The sequence below is a fragment of the Leucoraja erinacea genome, chromosome 17 (genome assembly GCF_028641065.1).
Source record: "Leucoraja erinacea ecotype New England chromosome 17, Leri_hhj_1, whole genome shotgun sequence".
Taxonomy (NCBI): Eukaryota; Metazoa; Chordata; class Chondrichthyes; order Rajiformes; family Rajidae; genus Leucoraja; species Leucoraja erinaceus.
Genome location: NC_073393.1, coordinates 39,213,773 through 39,230,126, shown reverse-complemented (window position 1 = coordinate 39,230,126; position 16,354 = coordinate 39,213,773). Strand labels below are relative to the sequence as shown.

Here is a 16,354-nt window from a genome sequence, read left to right as displayed (position 1 = left end):
ATATGCTAACCCACTAATTCCTGGGATCATTCTTGTAAACCTCCTCTGGAGATCCTCTAGGACTCTCTCCAGAGCCAGCACATCCCTCCTAAGATATGGTGTGTACATTTATTTGTTTAAGAAAGAAATGCAGGTGCTGGAAAAATCAAAGGTAGACAATGCTGGAGAAACTCAGCAGGTGAGGCAGCATCTATGGAGAGAGGGATAGGTGGCGTTTCGGGTTGAGACCCTTCAGACTGATGTGGAGGGGGGGGGGGAAGAAAGGAAGAGGCAGAGACAGTAGGCTTGTGGGAGAAATCAATGTTCATACCGCTGGGGTGTAAACTACTCAAGCGAAATATGAGGTGCTGTTCCTCCAATTTGCACTGGGCCTCACTCTTGCAATGGAGGAGACCCAGGACAGAAAGGTCAGATTCGGAATGGGAGGAGGGGACTTGAAGAGCTGAGCCACAGAGAGATCAGTTTGGTTATTGCGAACCGAGTGGAGGTGTTGGGCGAAGAGATCACCAAGCCTGCACTTGGTCTCGCCGATGTAGAGGAGTTGACACCTGGAACAGCGGATGCAGTAGATGAGGTTGGAGGAGGTGCAGGTGAACCTTTGCCTCACCTGGAAAGACTGCTTGCGTCCTTCGATGGAGTTGAGGGGGGAGGTAAAGAGACAAGTGTAGCATTTCCTGATGTTGCAAGGGAAGTACCCGGGGAGGGGGTGGTTTGGATGGGAAGGGAAGAACTGACCAGGGAATAATCAAAGGTAACGACCTCTGCTGGAGAAAACAGAAGGTGAGGCAGGATCTATGGAGAGAGATGGGCCAGGCGTGGGTTTCCAATCGAGACCCTTCAGAAATTAGAGATGATTACAGGGGTTTGCATGGCGTTTCGAGGGGGTTGGTGAGGTGGTTTTAGAGGGTTTACAGGGGTTTAGAGACGATTAGGGGTTTACAGGCCTTTAGAGGCGTTTGGAGTGGTATAGACGGGTTTACAGGGGTTTTGAGGGGTTTACAGGGGTATACAGGGCTTTAGAGGCGTTTGGAGTGGTATAGACGGGTTTACAGGTGTTTACATGTATTTAGAGAAGTTTAGCGGGGTTTACATGGGGTGTTTACAGGGATTTACATGTGTTTAGAGGGGTTTAAAAGTGTTTAGAGGGGTCCGGAGGGGTTTAGACGAGTGTGGAGGGGTTTACAACAGTTTAGAGAGGTTTACAGCGGTATAGATGGGTTCAGAGGTGTTTGAGGGGTTTACAGGCGTTTACAAGGGATTAGGGGTGTTTCGAGGGGGTTTCGAGCGGTTTAGATGGGTCTGGAGGGGTTTGCAGGTGGTTTAGAGGGGTTTATTGGGATTTAAAGGGGTTTAGAAGAGTTTACAGGGGTTTAGAAGGGTCCACATTCTCCCTGTTGCTGCCTTCTCCCCATATCCCTGGGCTCTGCTATCTTTAAGACCTCTAGCTAACTCTCTCTTGAAAGCCTCCAGAGATTTTGCCTTCACTGCCTTCTGAGGCAGAGAATTCCACAGATTCACAAGTCTGTGTGAAAACGTTTTTCCTCATCTCCGTTCCAAATGGCGTACCCCATATTCTTAAACTGTGGCCCCTGGTTCTGGACTCTCCCAACATCGGGAACATGTTTCTTGCCCCTAGCGTGTTCAAACCCTTAATAATCTTAAGGGCCTGTCCCACTTGGACGACTTTAGAAGACCCTAGACAAATTGATAAAAATGTCAAGATTGTGTTGACTCGCTGAAGTAAAAGACCTCCTACGACTATGAGTACGACATCCCACATGCCGACGACCTCATACGACTATGTCTACGACCTCCTATGACCCCCCTCGACCTCAGTATTCCACACCTAAGACCAACTACCACTAGCTACGATTGGAAAATGATCTCCGGTCGGTGGGGGCGCTGCAAGCCGGCAGCCCGGCCAGCAGCGTGTCAGTTCTTTCTACTTTTTTGTTTTTTTTTAGTATGTCCTAATGTGGGTTTTTAATGTTCCTCTGTATGTCTTGTGTGGGGGGGTAAGGGGGAAACCGCTTTGGTCGATTCCTCCACGGAGAGGCGACTTTTTCCATGTCGCCTGCCCCATGGCCTAACATCGAGGATCGGTGCGGCCATTCCCGGAGACGCGCCCTGGGCTTCAGCTGCGGGCGTAGCGCGGACTTTCGGCGTGGAGCGGGCATGCCCTCGCTGGGGGTCGCCGGAGGGGAGCGCTCCGTTTGCTGGCCCGCGGCAGCCTGAAGCCGGGGTCTGCAGAGCTCCAGCTGTGAAAGGCAGTGAAGAAAGCGAATGGTATGTTAGCTTTCATAGCAAAAGGATTTGAGTATAGGAGCAGGGAGGTTCTACTGCAGTTGTACAGGGTCTTGATGAGACCACACCTGGAGTATTGCGTACAGTTTTGGTCTCCAAATCTGAGGCAGGACATTATTGCCATAGAGGGAGTGCAGAGAAGGTTCACCAGACTGATTCCTGGGATGTCAGGACTGTCTTATGAAGAAAGACTGGATAGACTTGGTTTATACTGTCTAGAATTTAGGAGATTGAGAGGGGATCTTATAGAAACTTACAAAATTCTTAAGGGGTTGGACAGGCTAGATGCAGGAAGATTGTTCCCGATGTTGGGGAAGTCCAGGACAAGGGGTCACAGCTTGAGGATAAGGGGGAAATCCTTTAAAACCGAGATGAGAAGAACTTTTTTCACACAGAGAGTGGTGAATCTCTGGAACTCTCTGCCACAGAGGGTAGTTGAGGCCAGTTCATTTGCTATATTTAAGAGGGAGTTAGATGTGGCCCTTGTGGCCAAGGGGATCAGGGGGTATGGAGAGAAGGCAGGTACGGGATACTGAGTTGGATGATCAGCCATGATCATATTGAATGGCGGTGCAGGCTCGAAGGGCCGAATGGCCTACTCCTGCACCTAATTTCTATGTTTCTATGGCACGGCGTCCACAGCCTGGGATCCCTCGCTGGGGACCCGGGAGAAGAAGAAGCTCCGACTCCGACTGCCGGCCCGGGGATCCCTGGAGGGGAACTTCGACCGCCGGCCCTGCAGTCTGCACCAAACGTGGTCTCCGGTGGGGAGGCACTGAATTAGCTTACCTGGACTTTTTAACCTGTCTGCACATCTGGATGCCCGCAGCAACGGCTGCGGAGGGTTGAGGTCCCGACCACGGGGGGAAATGGAGGAGGACTGGCCAGATTTTGTGCCTTCCACCACAGTGATAAATGCTGTGGTGGATGTTTGTGTTAAATTTTTATTGTGTATTGTGTGTTCTTTATCATTGTACCGCTGCTGACAAATTCATTTCACTCAGTGACGAATAAAACATATTGTATTGATTGATCACATGATAAAATGATGTCATGTTTGCACTTTTTTTCTCGGGCCAGTTACCGACCTATCACTATCTACGACTACCATCAGGACCTTCTTACGACCTGCCTACGAGTAAAATTTATCAATTTTTTCCCTGCCGACTTTTTTTACTCGTGGGCATTTTTTATCAGGCTGGAAAAAACGGTGCAACCTACTTGAGGCCACGAGTATGCGGAGACCACTCACGGGCAGGAGGAAGAGTTACAAAGACCTCCTACGACATAGTGGCGACCATGCTGCGAGTATGAGTCAAGGGCAAACTCGGCAGAGGTCGCTAATTCGGTCCTGAAAGTGGGACAGGGGCTTTGTATGTTTCAATAAGATCCCCTCTAATCTTTCTAAATTCCAGAGTATGCAAGCCCAGATGCTCCATTCTATCAACATATGCTATCCCAGGAATTAACCTGGTGACCCTACACGGCACTCTCTCAATAGCAAGGATGACCTTACTCATATTTGGAGACCAAAACTGCACACAATACTCCTGGTGTAGTCTCACTAGTACAGCAGCAGAAGGACCTCTTTGCTCCTATACACAACTTCTCTTGTTATGAAGGCTATCATGCCATTCGCTTTCTTCACTGCCTGCTCTACCAACATACTTACTTTCAGTGACTGATGAACAAGGACCCCCAGGTCTCGTTGTACTTCCCCTTTTCCCTGCTTGACACCATTTAGATAATAATCTTCCTTTCTGTTTTTGTTACCAAAGTGGAGAACCTCTAATTTATCCACATTAAACTGCATCTGCCCACTCACCCAACCTGTCCAAGTCCACCCTGCATTCTCATTGCATCCTCCTCACAGTTCACACTGCCACCCAGCTTTCTGTCACCTGTAAATTTGCTAATATTACTTTCAATCCCTTCATCTGAATCATTGATGCATATAGTAAATAGCTGCGGTCCCAGCACCGAGCCTTGCGGTATCCCACTAGTTATCCTTGCTCTTTGTTTCTTGTCTGCCAACCAATTTTCTATCCATGTCAGTACCCTACCCCCAATACCATGCACTCTAATTTTGCCCACTAATCTCTTATGTGGGACCTTATCAAATGCTTTCTGAAAGTCCAGGTACACTCCATCCACTGGCTCTCCCTTGTCCATTTTCCTAGTTACATCCTCAAAGAACTCTGACCGATCCTGCTACTGCTACCCAAATGTGTCACTATTTCATCTTTTATAGTCAGTGGGGCTATTGTGTGGAGGTGGGTATCAGGGAGGGTGGTGCTGGTTGGAACGTGGGGGTGGTGGTGCCGCAGTTGTCACGGTTCCTGTCCCCACCCCCCGGTGGGGTGGAGCCGCGACACAAACTAACACTCTAGAATGTAGCATTTTGAACGATGCAGACAATGGGCAGCGGCACCGGGGGCGGGACATAGACACAGACACAGACAGACGGCGTTGGAGGAGGTCGTGTCTGGTGTCTGCTCTGCTCAGCTCAGCTATACTCTACCCTACCATCATCTACTATACTATATTATACTCTAGGTGCGGCGGGGACGGGTGGTGACCAGAAGGGGAGTGGGTGAAGTGGCCACGCTCCCGCTCCTTGTTCCCGGCGCCGCGGCGAAGCTTCTGCTGCTCGGACCCCGCAGGGATCATCACTCGGTGAGTCTGTGTCTGTCTGTCGTCGTCCCTGGCCCCGCACAGGTGACCGCTCCTCCCGGCGCCGGGGGCCCTGCGGACGGGGGCGGCTCCCAGCCTCACCCCCTTGACTGCCTCCCCTTAAACACCGACCCACGGCAGCGCTGTCAGAGCCCAGGGGCGCCGCACCGCTGAATGAACCAACCGCACACTTTAAAGACGTATTGTACAAGTTATTGCCATTTGTAACTTTACAAAAACGACTTTTAAAGCCGCTTCCACTTGCCCTGCCTGTCAATGACATCACGATGGAATCCCGAATCTCATTGACATCAAATTCTAAACAAAATCTGTTTCATTCTAATTCTCCTGTTTTCATTCACAATAAACGTCACACAGGGAATCCGAATCTCATTGACATTAAACATCGTGTGGGGTGGGATAGGGTAGAGGTGAGGAGTGGGGGAAGCAGGCAGGCAGGGAGAGGGGTTATGGAGGGAGGAAGGGAGTGACTGAGGGAGGGAGAGGTGATTGAGGGAGGAGGAGAGGGGAAAGAAGAGGGAAGGTGAAGGAAGATGCCTGGTGTGGGCCGAGCCTCGGGGCTGTAGCCGGGCCCGGGCTTTGGTCGCTGAGGAGCGGACACAGACACGGACTGGGCCCTGAGTGCGGCTCCGGGCCCTGGGCTGGGGTTCGAGCCGGTGTGGGGTCCGGGGGCTGCTGCTCCGAGCCCGTGGGCAGGGAGAGGAGCGGGACCTGGGGCAAGAACCTCCCCCAGACCGCAGCCTCAGCCTCTCCCTCCCATGGCTCCAGACCTGTCGACACGTGACGCCTGTATGGTTGTGAATAGTCGTCCAAAGAGTCGTACTTTTTCCTGGATCTTCAACGTGTTGAACATTTTTGACGAACTGCTGCGACTATGACGGGTGCCGACAGTCGCCGAAAAAAATCGCGTAAGTGGGACAGGCCCTTTAGACTGTTGAGGAAGCCTTGTTTATGGGCTCACAGTCAGGTGGGGGCTGTAAAGCTCCACTTGGTTCCAGTTGGATTGTCTGGTCCCTGTATTGTCTTAGATAGACACAAAATGCTGGAGTAACTCTACAGGACAGGCAGCATCTCTGGAGAGAAGGAATGGGTGACGTTTCTGGTCTAGACGCTTCTTCAGACAGATACAGGGGAGTGGGAGGTACATAGATAAGGAAGTGTATAGACAAGGAGATCTATAAGTGTATAGATAAGGATATCTCCCACTCCCCAACATCAGTCTGAAGAAGGATCTCGACAGGAAACATCACCCATTCCTTCACTCCAACGATGCTGCCTGTCCCGCTGAGTTTCTCCTGCAACCTATTTTTTCTTAGGTTCCCTAAAGCTCCCCTGGGTTCTCCTGCCACCAGCTTGCGGTGGACTTTCTGTGGTGGTCCCTGCAGGGGAGAAGGTCTCTCAGCCTGACGTGGTTCCACAGTATCAGTGCGTTCCGTGTTGGAGAGTCTGAGCTCTCTCCGCTTCCACTGATGTGAAGCATCGGGGCCCAACGTTGTCTAATATTGTGTTACTGTCTCTTTCAGAAAAAGCTCTGCCCCTGGTGTACTGGTGGTTGGGCACAGCCTGGTACCAGTTAACAACGGCCATCTCCTTGATCGATGTCTTTACTCTGTCCAGGTACGTGCTCCGGGGATCCACAGACTCCCTTCCTCCACCTGGTCACACCCATCCCCACTGCCTCCTCCATCTCCTCCCCACCTCTGTACTGAACACACCCTCCCACAGGACACCCAGTCACACTGAACCACCGATAAATAGACAATAGACCATAGGTGCAGGAGTGGGCCATTCAGCCCTTCAAGCCAGCAATGTGATCATGGCTGATCATCCACAATCAGTACCCCGTTCCTGCCTCCTGTTCAGGAGAGTTTTCTTAAACAGTGTGTCGAGGCCCCCACACGTGAGAGGGCAACACTGGATCTAGTATTGGGAAATTGGGAAGGACAAGTTAATGAAGTATGTGTGGAGGAGCCTTTTGGGTCCAGTGACCACAGTTCGATTAGGTTTAAGATAGTTATGGATAAGGACGGAGAGGGTCCATGTGTTAAAATGCTCAACTGGGTTAAGGCCAACTTTGAGGGTATGAGAGAAAGTCTCGCTCAAGTTGACTGGAGCAGGTTATTGGAGGGGAAAGGAACATGGGCCAAGTGGGATGTTTTTAAGTGTGCTGATAAAAGCTCAGGATATATACGTCCCCGTTAGAGTGAAGGCCAAACCAGGCAAACGTAAGGAAGCTTGGCTGACGAGAGAAATTGAGGCGTCGGTCAAAAACAAGAAGGATGCATGGGACAGGTATAGGCAACTGGGATCAAGTGCATCCCTGGAGGAGTTTTGGGAACTAAGAGGAAACTGAAAAAGGTGATCAGTAGGGCAAAAAGGGGCCAGGAGATAGCTCTGGTGGGTAGCAACAATCCCCAAAATGTTATAAATACATAAAGGGGAATTATTTTGCTATAATGTTAAGAATATGCGACTGATTACTGGACTGATTGACTGAAGGACGTTTAAATTGAGTGAATAGTTGTTTAAGCTAATTAAGTAAGAAATGAGCTTATTGTGAGCCTTTGCATATTTCAGATAAATTAAAATGAGGCGATTCATCCTGCTATGCATCCTGATGCTACTACAGATGGAGGGAAATGAAGGAAAAATTTGACGATGTGTCCCGGGACAAACAAGCAGAGTCTTTCACCTCTGCAAAAGAGATGTGGTACAGTGCAATGGCCCAGATGCCTTTGGATCCTGGGATGTCACCAAGATTGACTATTGCAATGGGATACAGCGTCAGCCCGATTGGAAGGTAGACTTAGATAACCGACACCTATGGGTATTAGGTTAGTCTCTGGAGTGTAAATTTGACTTTTCTGCAAACGGTATTCTTTGGAAGACAACTCGGCAAAGGAACATTTGTATGATGGACTATGCTATCGAGAAGCATTAGAGGGCTACTCTTGTTTACAGGAGAAAGAACATGAGAAAAATATGGGAAAAATGGGCATTGGAAGAAACAGACTCTAACATGCCCATAATGAACAAGCCCATAATGAACTATTTGGTAAAGGACAAATTGTGTGTTACCTTGCTACTATCAGAAATACGTCTGTTCTCTTTACAGGATAGATATGCCTTATACTATCTGTTGGCACATGAGGGAGGGACATGTGCTATTGTGAAAGACAGATGTATGATGTGAATTCAGGACAGAACAGTAACATCACAAACATCGAAATGACATTATTACACTGCTCGATGGGATACAGGAAGGTATTGAATGGGGAGACTGAGGATTTGGGTGGATTTTATAATTGGATCATTAGTACTACTTTGGTTCTGTCTTCACCAAGGAAGACATAAATAATCTTCCGGAAATAGCAGGGGACCGGGGGTCAAATGAGATGGAAGAACTGAGTGAAATCCAGGTTAGCCGGGAAGTGGTGTTAGGTAAATTGAATGGATTATCTGAATGGTGGCCGATTAGGAAAAGGGGAGATGCAACGAGACCTGGGTGTCATGGTACACCAGTCATTGAAAGTAGGCATGCAGGTGCAGCAGGCAGTGAAGAAAGTGAATGGTATGTTAGCATTCATAGCAAAAGGATTTGAGTATAGGAGCAGGGAGGTTCTACTGCAGTTGTCCAGGGTCTTCGTGAGACCACACCTGGAGTATTGCGTACAGTTTTGGCCTCCCAATCTGAGGAAATACATTCTTGCCATAGAGGGAGTACAGAGAAGAATCACCAGACTGATTCCTGGGATGTCAGGTCTTTCATATGAAGGGGTTGGACAGGCTAGATGCAGGGAGATTGTTTCCGATGTTGGGGAAGTCCAGAACAAGGGATCACAGTTTAAGGATAAGGGGGAAATCTTTTAGGACCGAGATGATGAAAACATTTTTCACACAGAGAGTGGTGAATCTGTGAAATTCGCTGCCACAGAAGGTAGTTGAGGCCAGTTCATTGGCTATATTTAAGAGGGAGTTAGATGTGGCCCTTGTGGCTAAAGGGATCAGGGGGTATGGAGAGAAGGCAGGTACAGGATACTGAGCTGAATGATCAGCCATGATCATATTGAATGGCGGTGCAGGCTCGCAGGGCTGAATGGCCTACTCCTGCACCTATTTGCTATGTTTCTATATATGCAGCAATAGTGGTTTTGTGTTTGTTCGTGGGAATTGCTTTTGTTAAATGTATTATTTCTAGACTGACAGCCTTGGGTAATGTGTAAACTGGTGAGAAGATATTGCAACATCTAGAAGAAGACATTCTAATGTTGAATGATGAAGTAGTTGAAAGGATGGTAAATGCGCAGGTTGAGAAAGAATTATTAGAAGATGAATGTATTAGAATGAATAAAATGCAGATAGATCAGTGGTATGGAACCCAGAATAGCTGAGCACCCTAAGGGCTAGGGTATTAAGCACAACAGAGAAGTAGGGAACAGCATTGGTGTCAACAAGCCAGCCTGCTCACCTACGTGGTCCAGGTTTTGGGGGCTATAAAGCATCTCAAGGTTAGGTATAAACTTGGATGACTAATAAGCCAATGCTGATGAATCTCTGCCTTGTGTTATTATCCTATTAGTGGTCATAGAATGACCAGAGTGGGGAATGAGGAAATATTATACAAATAGAACCGCTTGGATAGTGACTTTTATATAAGCTAAGTAAATTGCAAAAGAAAAGTTTAAAGTTTTCCTGAACCAAAATAAACTGCAAACAGACACATACACACAGGCAAAGATGAATCAAAACATGGAGGCCTGAACTTAGGTTATTGTTTGGGGCAATTATAGCACTGGAGGAAATTGTATTTGATATGGCTTTGTGTTGAACAATGGGAAGCTGAATAAGGGGCCTCTTCTTAGGCCATCTGCTCTGTCTCTATGGCACATTTCTGAGCTCTGAATGTGACGTAAAGGTGAAGAGTTATGGCTTGTTTTGCTAGGTTTGAGACAGAATTCAAGGCTGAGAGATGATAGACGGCAGTTAGCCTTGGCTGTGTACAATTATAATGTGTGATAAGGAACAAGATGTAAGTGAAGGAATAGTTGCTTTGAGAAATAATTAGATTGAGGGAGTAGTTTATAGAAGGTTGAAGCAGATGGAATTCTGACGTAATGGTCTGAGATGTAGTCTCTTGTGTTCTGCCTGGTACATGAGATTGGAAATCCTACTTCCCGATAACAGGAAAGGCACCAAACTTAATTGGATCATTAGTACTACTATTAAGTAAATTGACAGATTTACGACCCATGTATGCTTGGTAGGGATGTGAATGGGTTTTGAACTTAGAAACTGTTATTCAGCAAACTTATATAATTAATGTTTTAAAGACATAGGTAAAAGTATTTCAAACTGTGAAATTATAGTGAAACAATGTATGAGATGTATTGGCTTAATAGAAAGGTACACTTTAGACATAGAAATTGTTTAGATTTATAGAAATATATTTTCTCTTGGTATAGAAAGTGTGTATGACTTGTGTGATCATTGTGTTATATACGTATGTTGTATTTTGAGGAGTGGTCTTTCATAAGAGCCTACTGGGGTTTTGCTGTGTTGAAATAAAATAATTCTAAAACAGTATAAAGCACAGACAAACGAAGGCTGTAATGAGGCCAGGGAAGGGGGATCATGTGACTGACGTTGTAAATCACCAGAAGGACTCAGATGATTGGTTACCAGCTTGTCATACCCTCTGTATCTGAAATGTCTAATACCTATATAAATGCCATGAGTTTGTATCAAAGTTACTCCTCTCTGGACCTGCCCCAGAGCATCTGCTCTGTGTTGTAAGGTTCAAGAGACTAGTCTCAGCTGAATAAAGAATTGATTTTAACAGCAACAAGTGTTTGAGTCAAGTTGACTTTTGATTGAAAGAACTCAGTTTAACACTTTCATAGGACAACAGAAGGAAACAAAACGGGCAATACAGGCTGAAAAGATGAAGTACGAAGGGAAGCTGGCCAGGAATATAAAGAAGGACAGTAAAAGCTTCTTTAGATATGTTAAGGGAAAAAGAGTAGCAAAGTCAAATGTTGGTCCCTTGATGGCTGACACGGGTGAAATTATTATGGGCAACAAGGAATTGGCAGAAGAGTTGAATAGGTACTTCGGATCTGGCTGGATGTCTCAGATGTACTGGAGGACAGAGGATCTAAGTGGGTAGAGGAACTGAAAGAAATTTTCATTAGGCGAGAAATAGTATTGGGTAGGCTAATGGAACTGAAGGATGATAAATCCCCTGGGCCTCATGGTCTGCATCCCAGGGTCCTCAGGGAGGTGGATCTTGAAATAGTGGACGCATTGGTGATCATTTTACAATGTTCAATAGATTCAGGATCAGTTCCTGTGGATTGGATGTTATCCCACTTTTCAAGAAAGGAGCGAGGGAGAAAACGGGGAATTACAGACATGTTAACCTGACTTCGGTGAGTTATAGTGAGGTGGTCACATTTAAGGTATAGGCAGAAAGTAGATGGGTGATTACCAGAACAGGGGTAGGCAGAGAGCGCAGGGATCACCTGTAACCATTCCCCTCCAAAACAATAATTCCCTTTTGGATACTTTGGGAGAAAGATGACTGTTTGGGAGAGACCTGCAGCAACAGTCAAGTCTGTGGCACAGTGAGTGACATTTCAGAACGGGACCCTTCTTCAGACTGATTGCCGGCTGAGGAGAAAGCTGGAAAAGAGGAAGAGCAGGACAAAGCCTGGCAGTTGATAGGCTGAAGACAGACACAAATAGCTGGGACTGTGGGACAGGCAACATCACTGGAGAGAAGGAATCAGCATCCGCAGTTCCTTCCTACACAATAGGCTGACACGGTTGAGCTGGGTTATTTAATAGGCAGATGGTTGGATTGAAGCCAGAGACAGAATGTGGGAGACAAAAGGATTGAAGTTGCAGATTTGAAAGCGAAAGGATGGAATGTATGTATGTAAACAGTCCGTGGTTGGGGTGAGAGCAGTCCTTGACGATGCTGCCCGCCCTTTGCAGACATCGCTTGCTTTGGACAATGGAGGGGAGTGAGGAACCGGTGATGCGTTGGGCAATTTTCATCACCCTCTGCAGTGCTTTCCGGTCGGAGACAGAGCAGTTGCCATACCATACTGTGATACAGTTGGTAAGGATGCTCTCGATGGTGCAGCGGTAGAAGTTCACCAGAATCCGAGGAGACAGATGGACCTCCTTTAGTCTCCTCAGGAAGAAGAGATGCTGGTGAGCCTTCTTGACCAGAGTTGAGGTATTGTGGGTCCAAGAGAGGTCATCAGAGATGTTGACCCCCAGAAACTTGAAGCTTCATTATCTATGTAGGATGGTTAGGGTGTCTAGTTGTAACATTGCATTCACAAGTTCCCCTTTGTTACTGTTCATGGTACCAGACATATTTAGCATCTGAAGAGTACATTGATTGGAGTAAAGTTCGATTGTCTTTTAACACAGGCAGCAGTTTATTCTGTGGGAATCGAACTTTACTCCATAGTCTCTTGCTTGATTGTTCTCCTCATCTGACAAGTTATTGCTAATAAAGTAGCTACAGTCTGATCGTCACTCACGTCTGGTGTAAGATATTCCGACACAACCAGGCCTTACTGTCGAGCAACAGACAAGTACAAAGGTGGAATGATAATGGTAGGATCACAAATGTTGCCGCTCCAAGAGAAAATAACTGATTGTTGTGCCACAGAGCTATTGCCATTCCTCAGGAGACTCAGGTAACTCAACACAGTAATCAATCGGAGATCAGATTGCTGTATTATTGTGACATCTGGAAAGCCCAATTGGATAGTACTTAAAGCTATTTATGCAGCAGAATGAAGTTACACGGCTGCAGGCTAAAATTGCAGCATTCAGATGTTGGGTTCTTGCCCTCATTTCTGCAATAGAATCTGAGGCATTTGCCAATAGATACTGTACCGTGACTGAGTCCAGAAGAGCTCTCTGTCACTTCCCAGCTGAAGTGACTTCACAAAACTGCATCCAACTTCAGAGTTGGACTCCTGATGCAGTTTGATATTCCACATGCTCTTGCAGACAGGCCAGACAACCAAGCATCTCATTCTCTGGTGGTGAGGTATTGTGGGTCCAAGAGAGGCGGGTGGCGCTGAACGGCATCGTGGAGTCCTGGGGTGCCTTGCAGAGGGCCGCCAGCAGCAGTCTCCACCCGGCGCGGCCTGCGGACTTTCGGAGCCGCAGACTCCGGTAGGAGGGGGCCGACTCTGTGTCCACGCCGCTGAGGATGTCCCGCAGCCCCGACGTCGGACTTTTGACACCCCGGCGTGCGGTCCTGAACATCGGGCCGCCCATGGCGGCAACTGCGGAGGGCACGGGGAGGCCCTGACCACGGGGAATAGTGGAGGAAGAAGACTGACTTTGGTACCTTCCCACACAGTGGGGAACTTTGATTCTGCTGTGTGGGGATGTTTTATGTCAAACCCTATAGTGTGTTGTGTCCTGTTGATTTTTATTGTATGGCTGTATGGAAATTAATTTCACTGTGCCATCAGGCACACGTGACAATTAAATCTATCTTGAATCTTGAATCTTGACTACAAGTATCAAATAAAGTGACAGGATGCCTTCTTCATCAGTGTCATGCTCAAAAGACAATAGACAATAGGCACAGGAGTAGGCCATTTGGCCCTTCGAGCCAGCACCGCCATTCAATGTGATCACGGCTGATCATCCTCAATCAGTACCCTGTTCCTGCCTTCTCCCCACATCCCTTGACTCCGCTCTTTTTAACAGCCCTATCTAGCTCTCTCTTGAAAGTATCCAGAGAACCGGCCTCCACCGCCCTCTGAGGCAGAGAATTCCACACTCACAAATCTCTGTGTGCAAAAGTGTTTCCTCATCTCCGTTCTAAATGCCTTGCCCCTTATTCTTAAACTGTAGCCCCTGGTTCTGGACTCCTTCAACATCGAGAACATGTTTCCGGCCTCTAGTGTGTCCAAACCCTTAATAATCATATATGTTTCAATAAGATTGCCTTTCACCCTTCTAAATTCCAGCGTATACAAGCCTAGCTGCTCTATTCTCTCAGCATATGACAGTCCCACCATCCCGGAAATTAACCTTGTGAACCTACGCTGCACTCCCTCAATAGCAAGAATGACCTTCCTCAAATGAGGGGACCAAAACTGCACACAATACTCCAGGTGTGGTCTCACCAGGGCCCTGTACAACTGCAGATGGACCTCTTTGCTCCTATACTCAACTCCTCTTGTTATGGCCAACATGCCATTCTCTTACTACACTGCCTGCTGTACCTGCATGCATACTTTCATTGACTGATGAACAAGGACCCACAAATCCCGTTGTACTTCCCCTTTACCCAATTTGACACCATTTAGATAATAATCTGCATTCCTGTTTTGCTACCAAAGTAGATAACCTCACATTTAACCACATTAAACTGCATCTGCCCACTCACCCCGCCTGTCCAAGTAACCCTGCATTCTCATAGCATCCTCCTCACAGTTCACATTGGCACCCAGCTTTGTGTCATCTGCAAATTTGCTTGTTACTTTGAATCCCTTCATCTAAATCATTGATGTATATTGTAAATAGCTGTGGTCCCAGCACCGAGCCTTGCGGTACCCTACTAGTCACTGCCTGCCATTCTGAAAGGGATCCGTTAATCCCTACTCTTTGTTTCCTGTCTGCCAACCAATTTTCTATCCATGTCAATACTGACCAATTTTCTATCCAAGACCCTGCTTTGTTTGGATTCTTGTCCATCTGAATGGCATACCAAAAGGGTAATCATGAGGGGAATGAAGCAATTTAGAGTACAAACTTACATCAGAGTAACTGGTAAATCAGAATAGCTTGTGCCTTGAGGAGTAAAATATACGAGTTAGATTTGGTAAGAGCCAATATCGTTATCTTTGCTATGTTGAGCTACATTCTCTTTTGATTTCACGTTTTCATACCTTATCCTTCCTTATCTCTGTGTCTCTCTCTCCCCTGACTCTCAGTCTGAAAAAGAGTCTCAACCTGAAACATCACACATTCCTTCTATCCAGAGATGTTGCCTCTTCTGCTGAGTTACTCCAGCATTTTGTGTCTTTTTTTCAGTGTCAACCAGCATCTGCACTTCCTTTCTACACAAGAAAGGTAATGGTTCAGGTTGATTACCTACATTGACTATGTCTTTCTGCACGGGTGAAGCCTGTTCTGCTGAATGTTTCGAGATGTTCTGCATTTGTTATCAGTTTGTACCCCATAAGTTTGCCCCAGCAGGTCTGGTTTATGCACTGGCTTTTTCAATAAGAGAAAGGAAGTGTGTAATTGAAGGTCTTGGGGTGCGTGGTTGAATAGTTTTTGGCCTATGGGATGTGGATGTGTGGTTTGGTGTCCTGGTAAGTGCATAAGCGGATCTCATGAATAAAGAGCACCATTACGGCTACTGTTTCCTTTAGCATTCATCCATTCATATTCCCCACCAGATATTGTGTACTCAGTCATGTTCAGCATGCATTTCCTACGCCCCAGAGCAAAATGACCACAAGATCACACTATTAATCTGCCAAACCAAACCCACAATACTCTATCCACATGTATGCCTCAGCAAAATAAATGGATTAAAAAAACTAATTCTATATTTCATTTTGAGAATAACAATCAAAATCACATTGTGTGATGGAAATGTATGAACAATTTGAGTGAAATATTTTATGTAAAACTGATTGATTTCTTAGGTTGAGCAAAGTAAGTCATCATGAGACAAAGTTTGACTACCCCTCTGCTGAAAGGGAATAGTTGGAAAGGAGGTTGGTTCGTGCATTGTAATTTTTGATTTGATTTTTATTACCACAGTGAACTTCAAAACAAACCGGAAAATAAACGTTATCACTGTTTACAGACAGATATATATATGTTCCTCTTGTAAATGTAAATAGAGCATCCTAGTTTTGTCTAAGCCCGTTCTTATTTCTGTATATCGCTTCCAGCTGTAATTTCATTTAACCGGCGCTGTCCCACGTTATTTCATGACCTTCAACTGTGTTGGTGAGGTTAAAGCGTTATTCAACAAATGACCGAAATGCGACATCTGCATTTTGTGTTCTTCTTCAGATTTCTGTACAGTTCCGTTAGAATCTTTTTAACAGGTGCAACTGTGCAATTCTACAGAAATTATGGCACTGATGTCAGTGGTCGAATCCTTCATTAAATGTGCAGCTCGGTGTCGCTCCTGCGATCCACCTTTTGTTTCGAATACGGAAAAGACAATGGAGAGTCAGTGTTTGCAGCAATGGCGATGGGTTTTGTGGCAGGCCATCCCGGCGTTGCAGCCTTGCAGGGATGTTGCAGGCTTCCTCAGCTCGGTATTGGCCGCCGAGTTTTCTCTCCC

General features: G+C 46.6%; 1 long non-coding RNA gene across 1 annotated transcript; it reads left to right on the top strand.

The window, feature by feature from the left end:
* Positions 1–3,145: 3,145 nt before the first annotated feature.
* Positions 3,146–13,048, top strand: LOC129705447 (uncharacterized). Its single transcript, XR_008724909.1, has 3 exons — positions 3,146–4,980; positions 6,522–6,615; positions 7,576–13,048. It is a non-coding gene; the product is annotated as an uncharacterized LOC129705447 (long non-coding RNA).
* Positions 13,049–16,354: the final 3,306 nt, after the last annotated feature.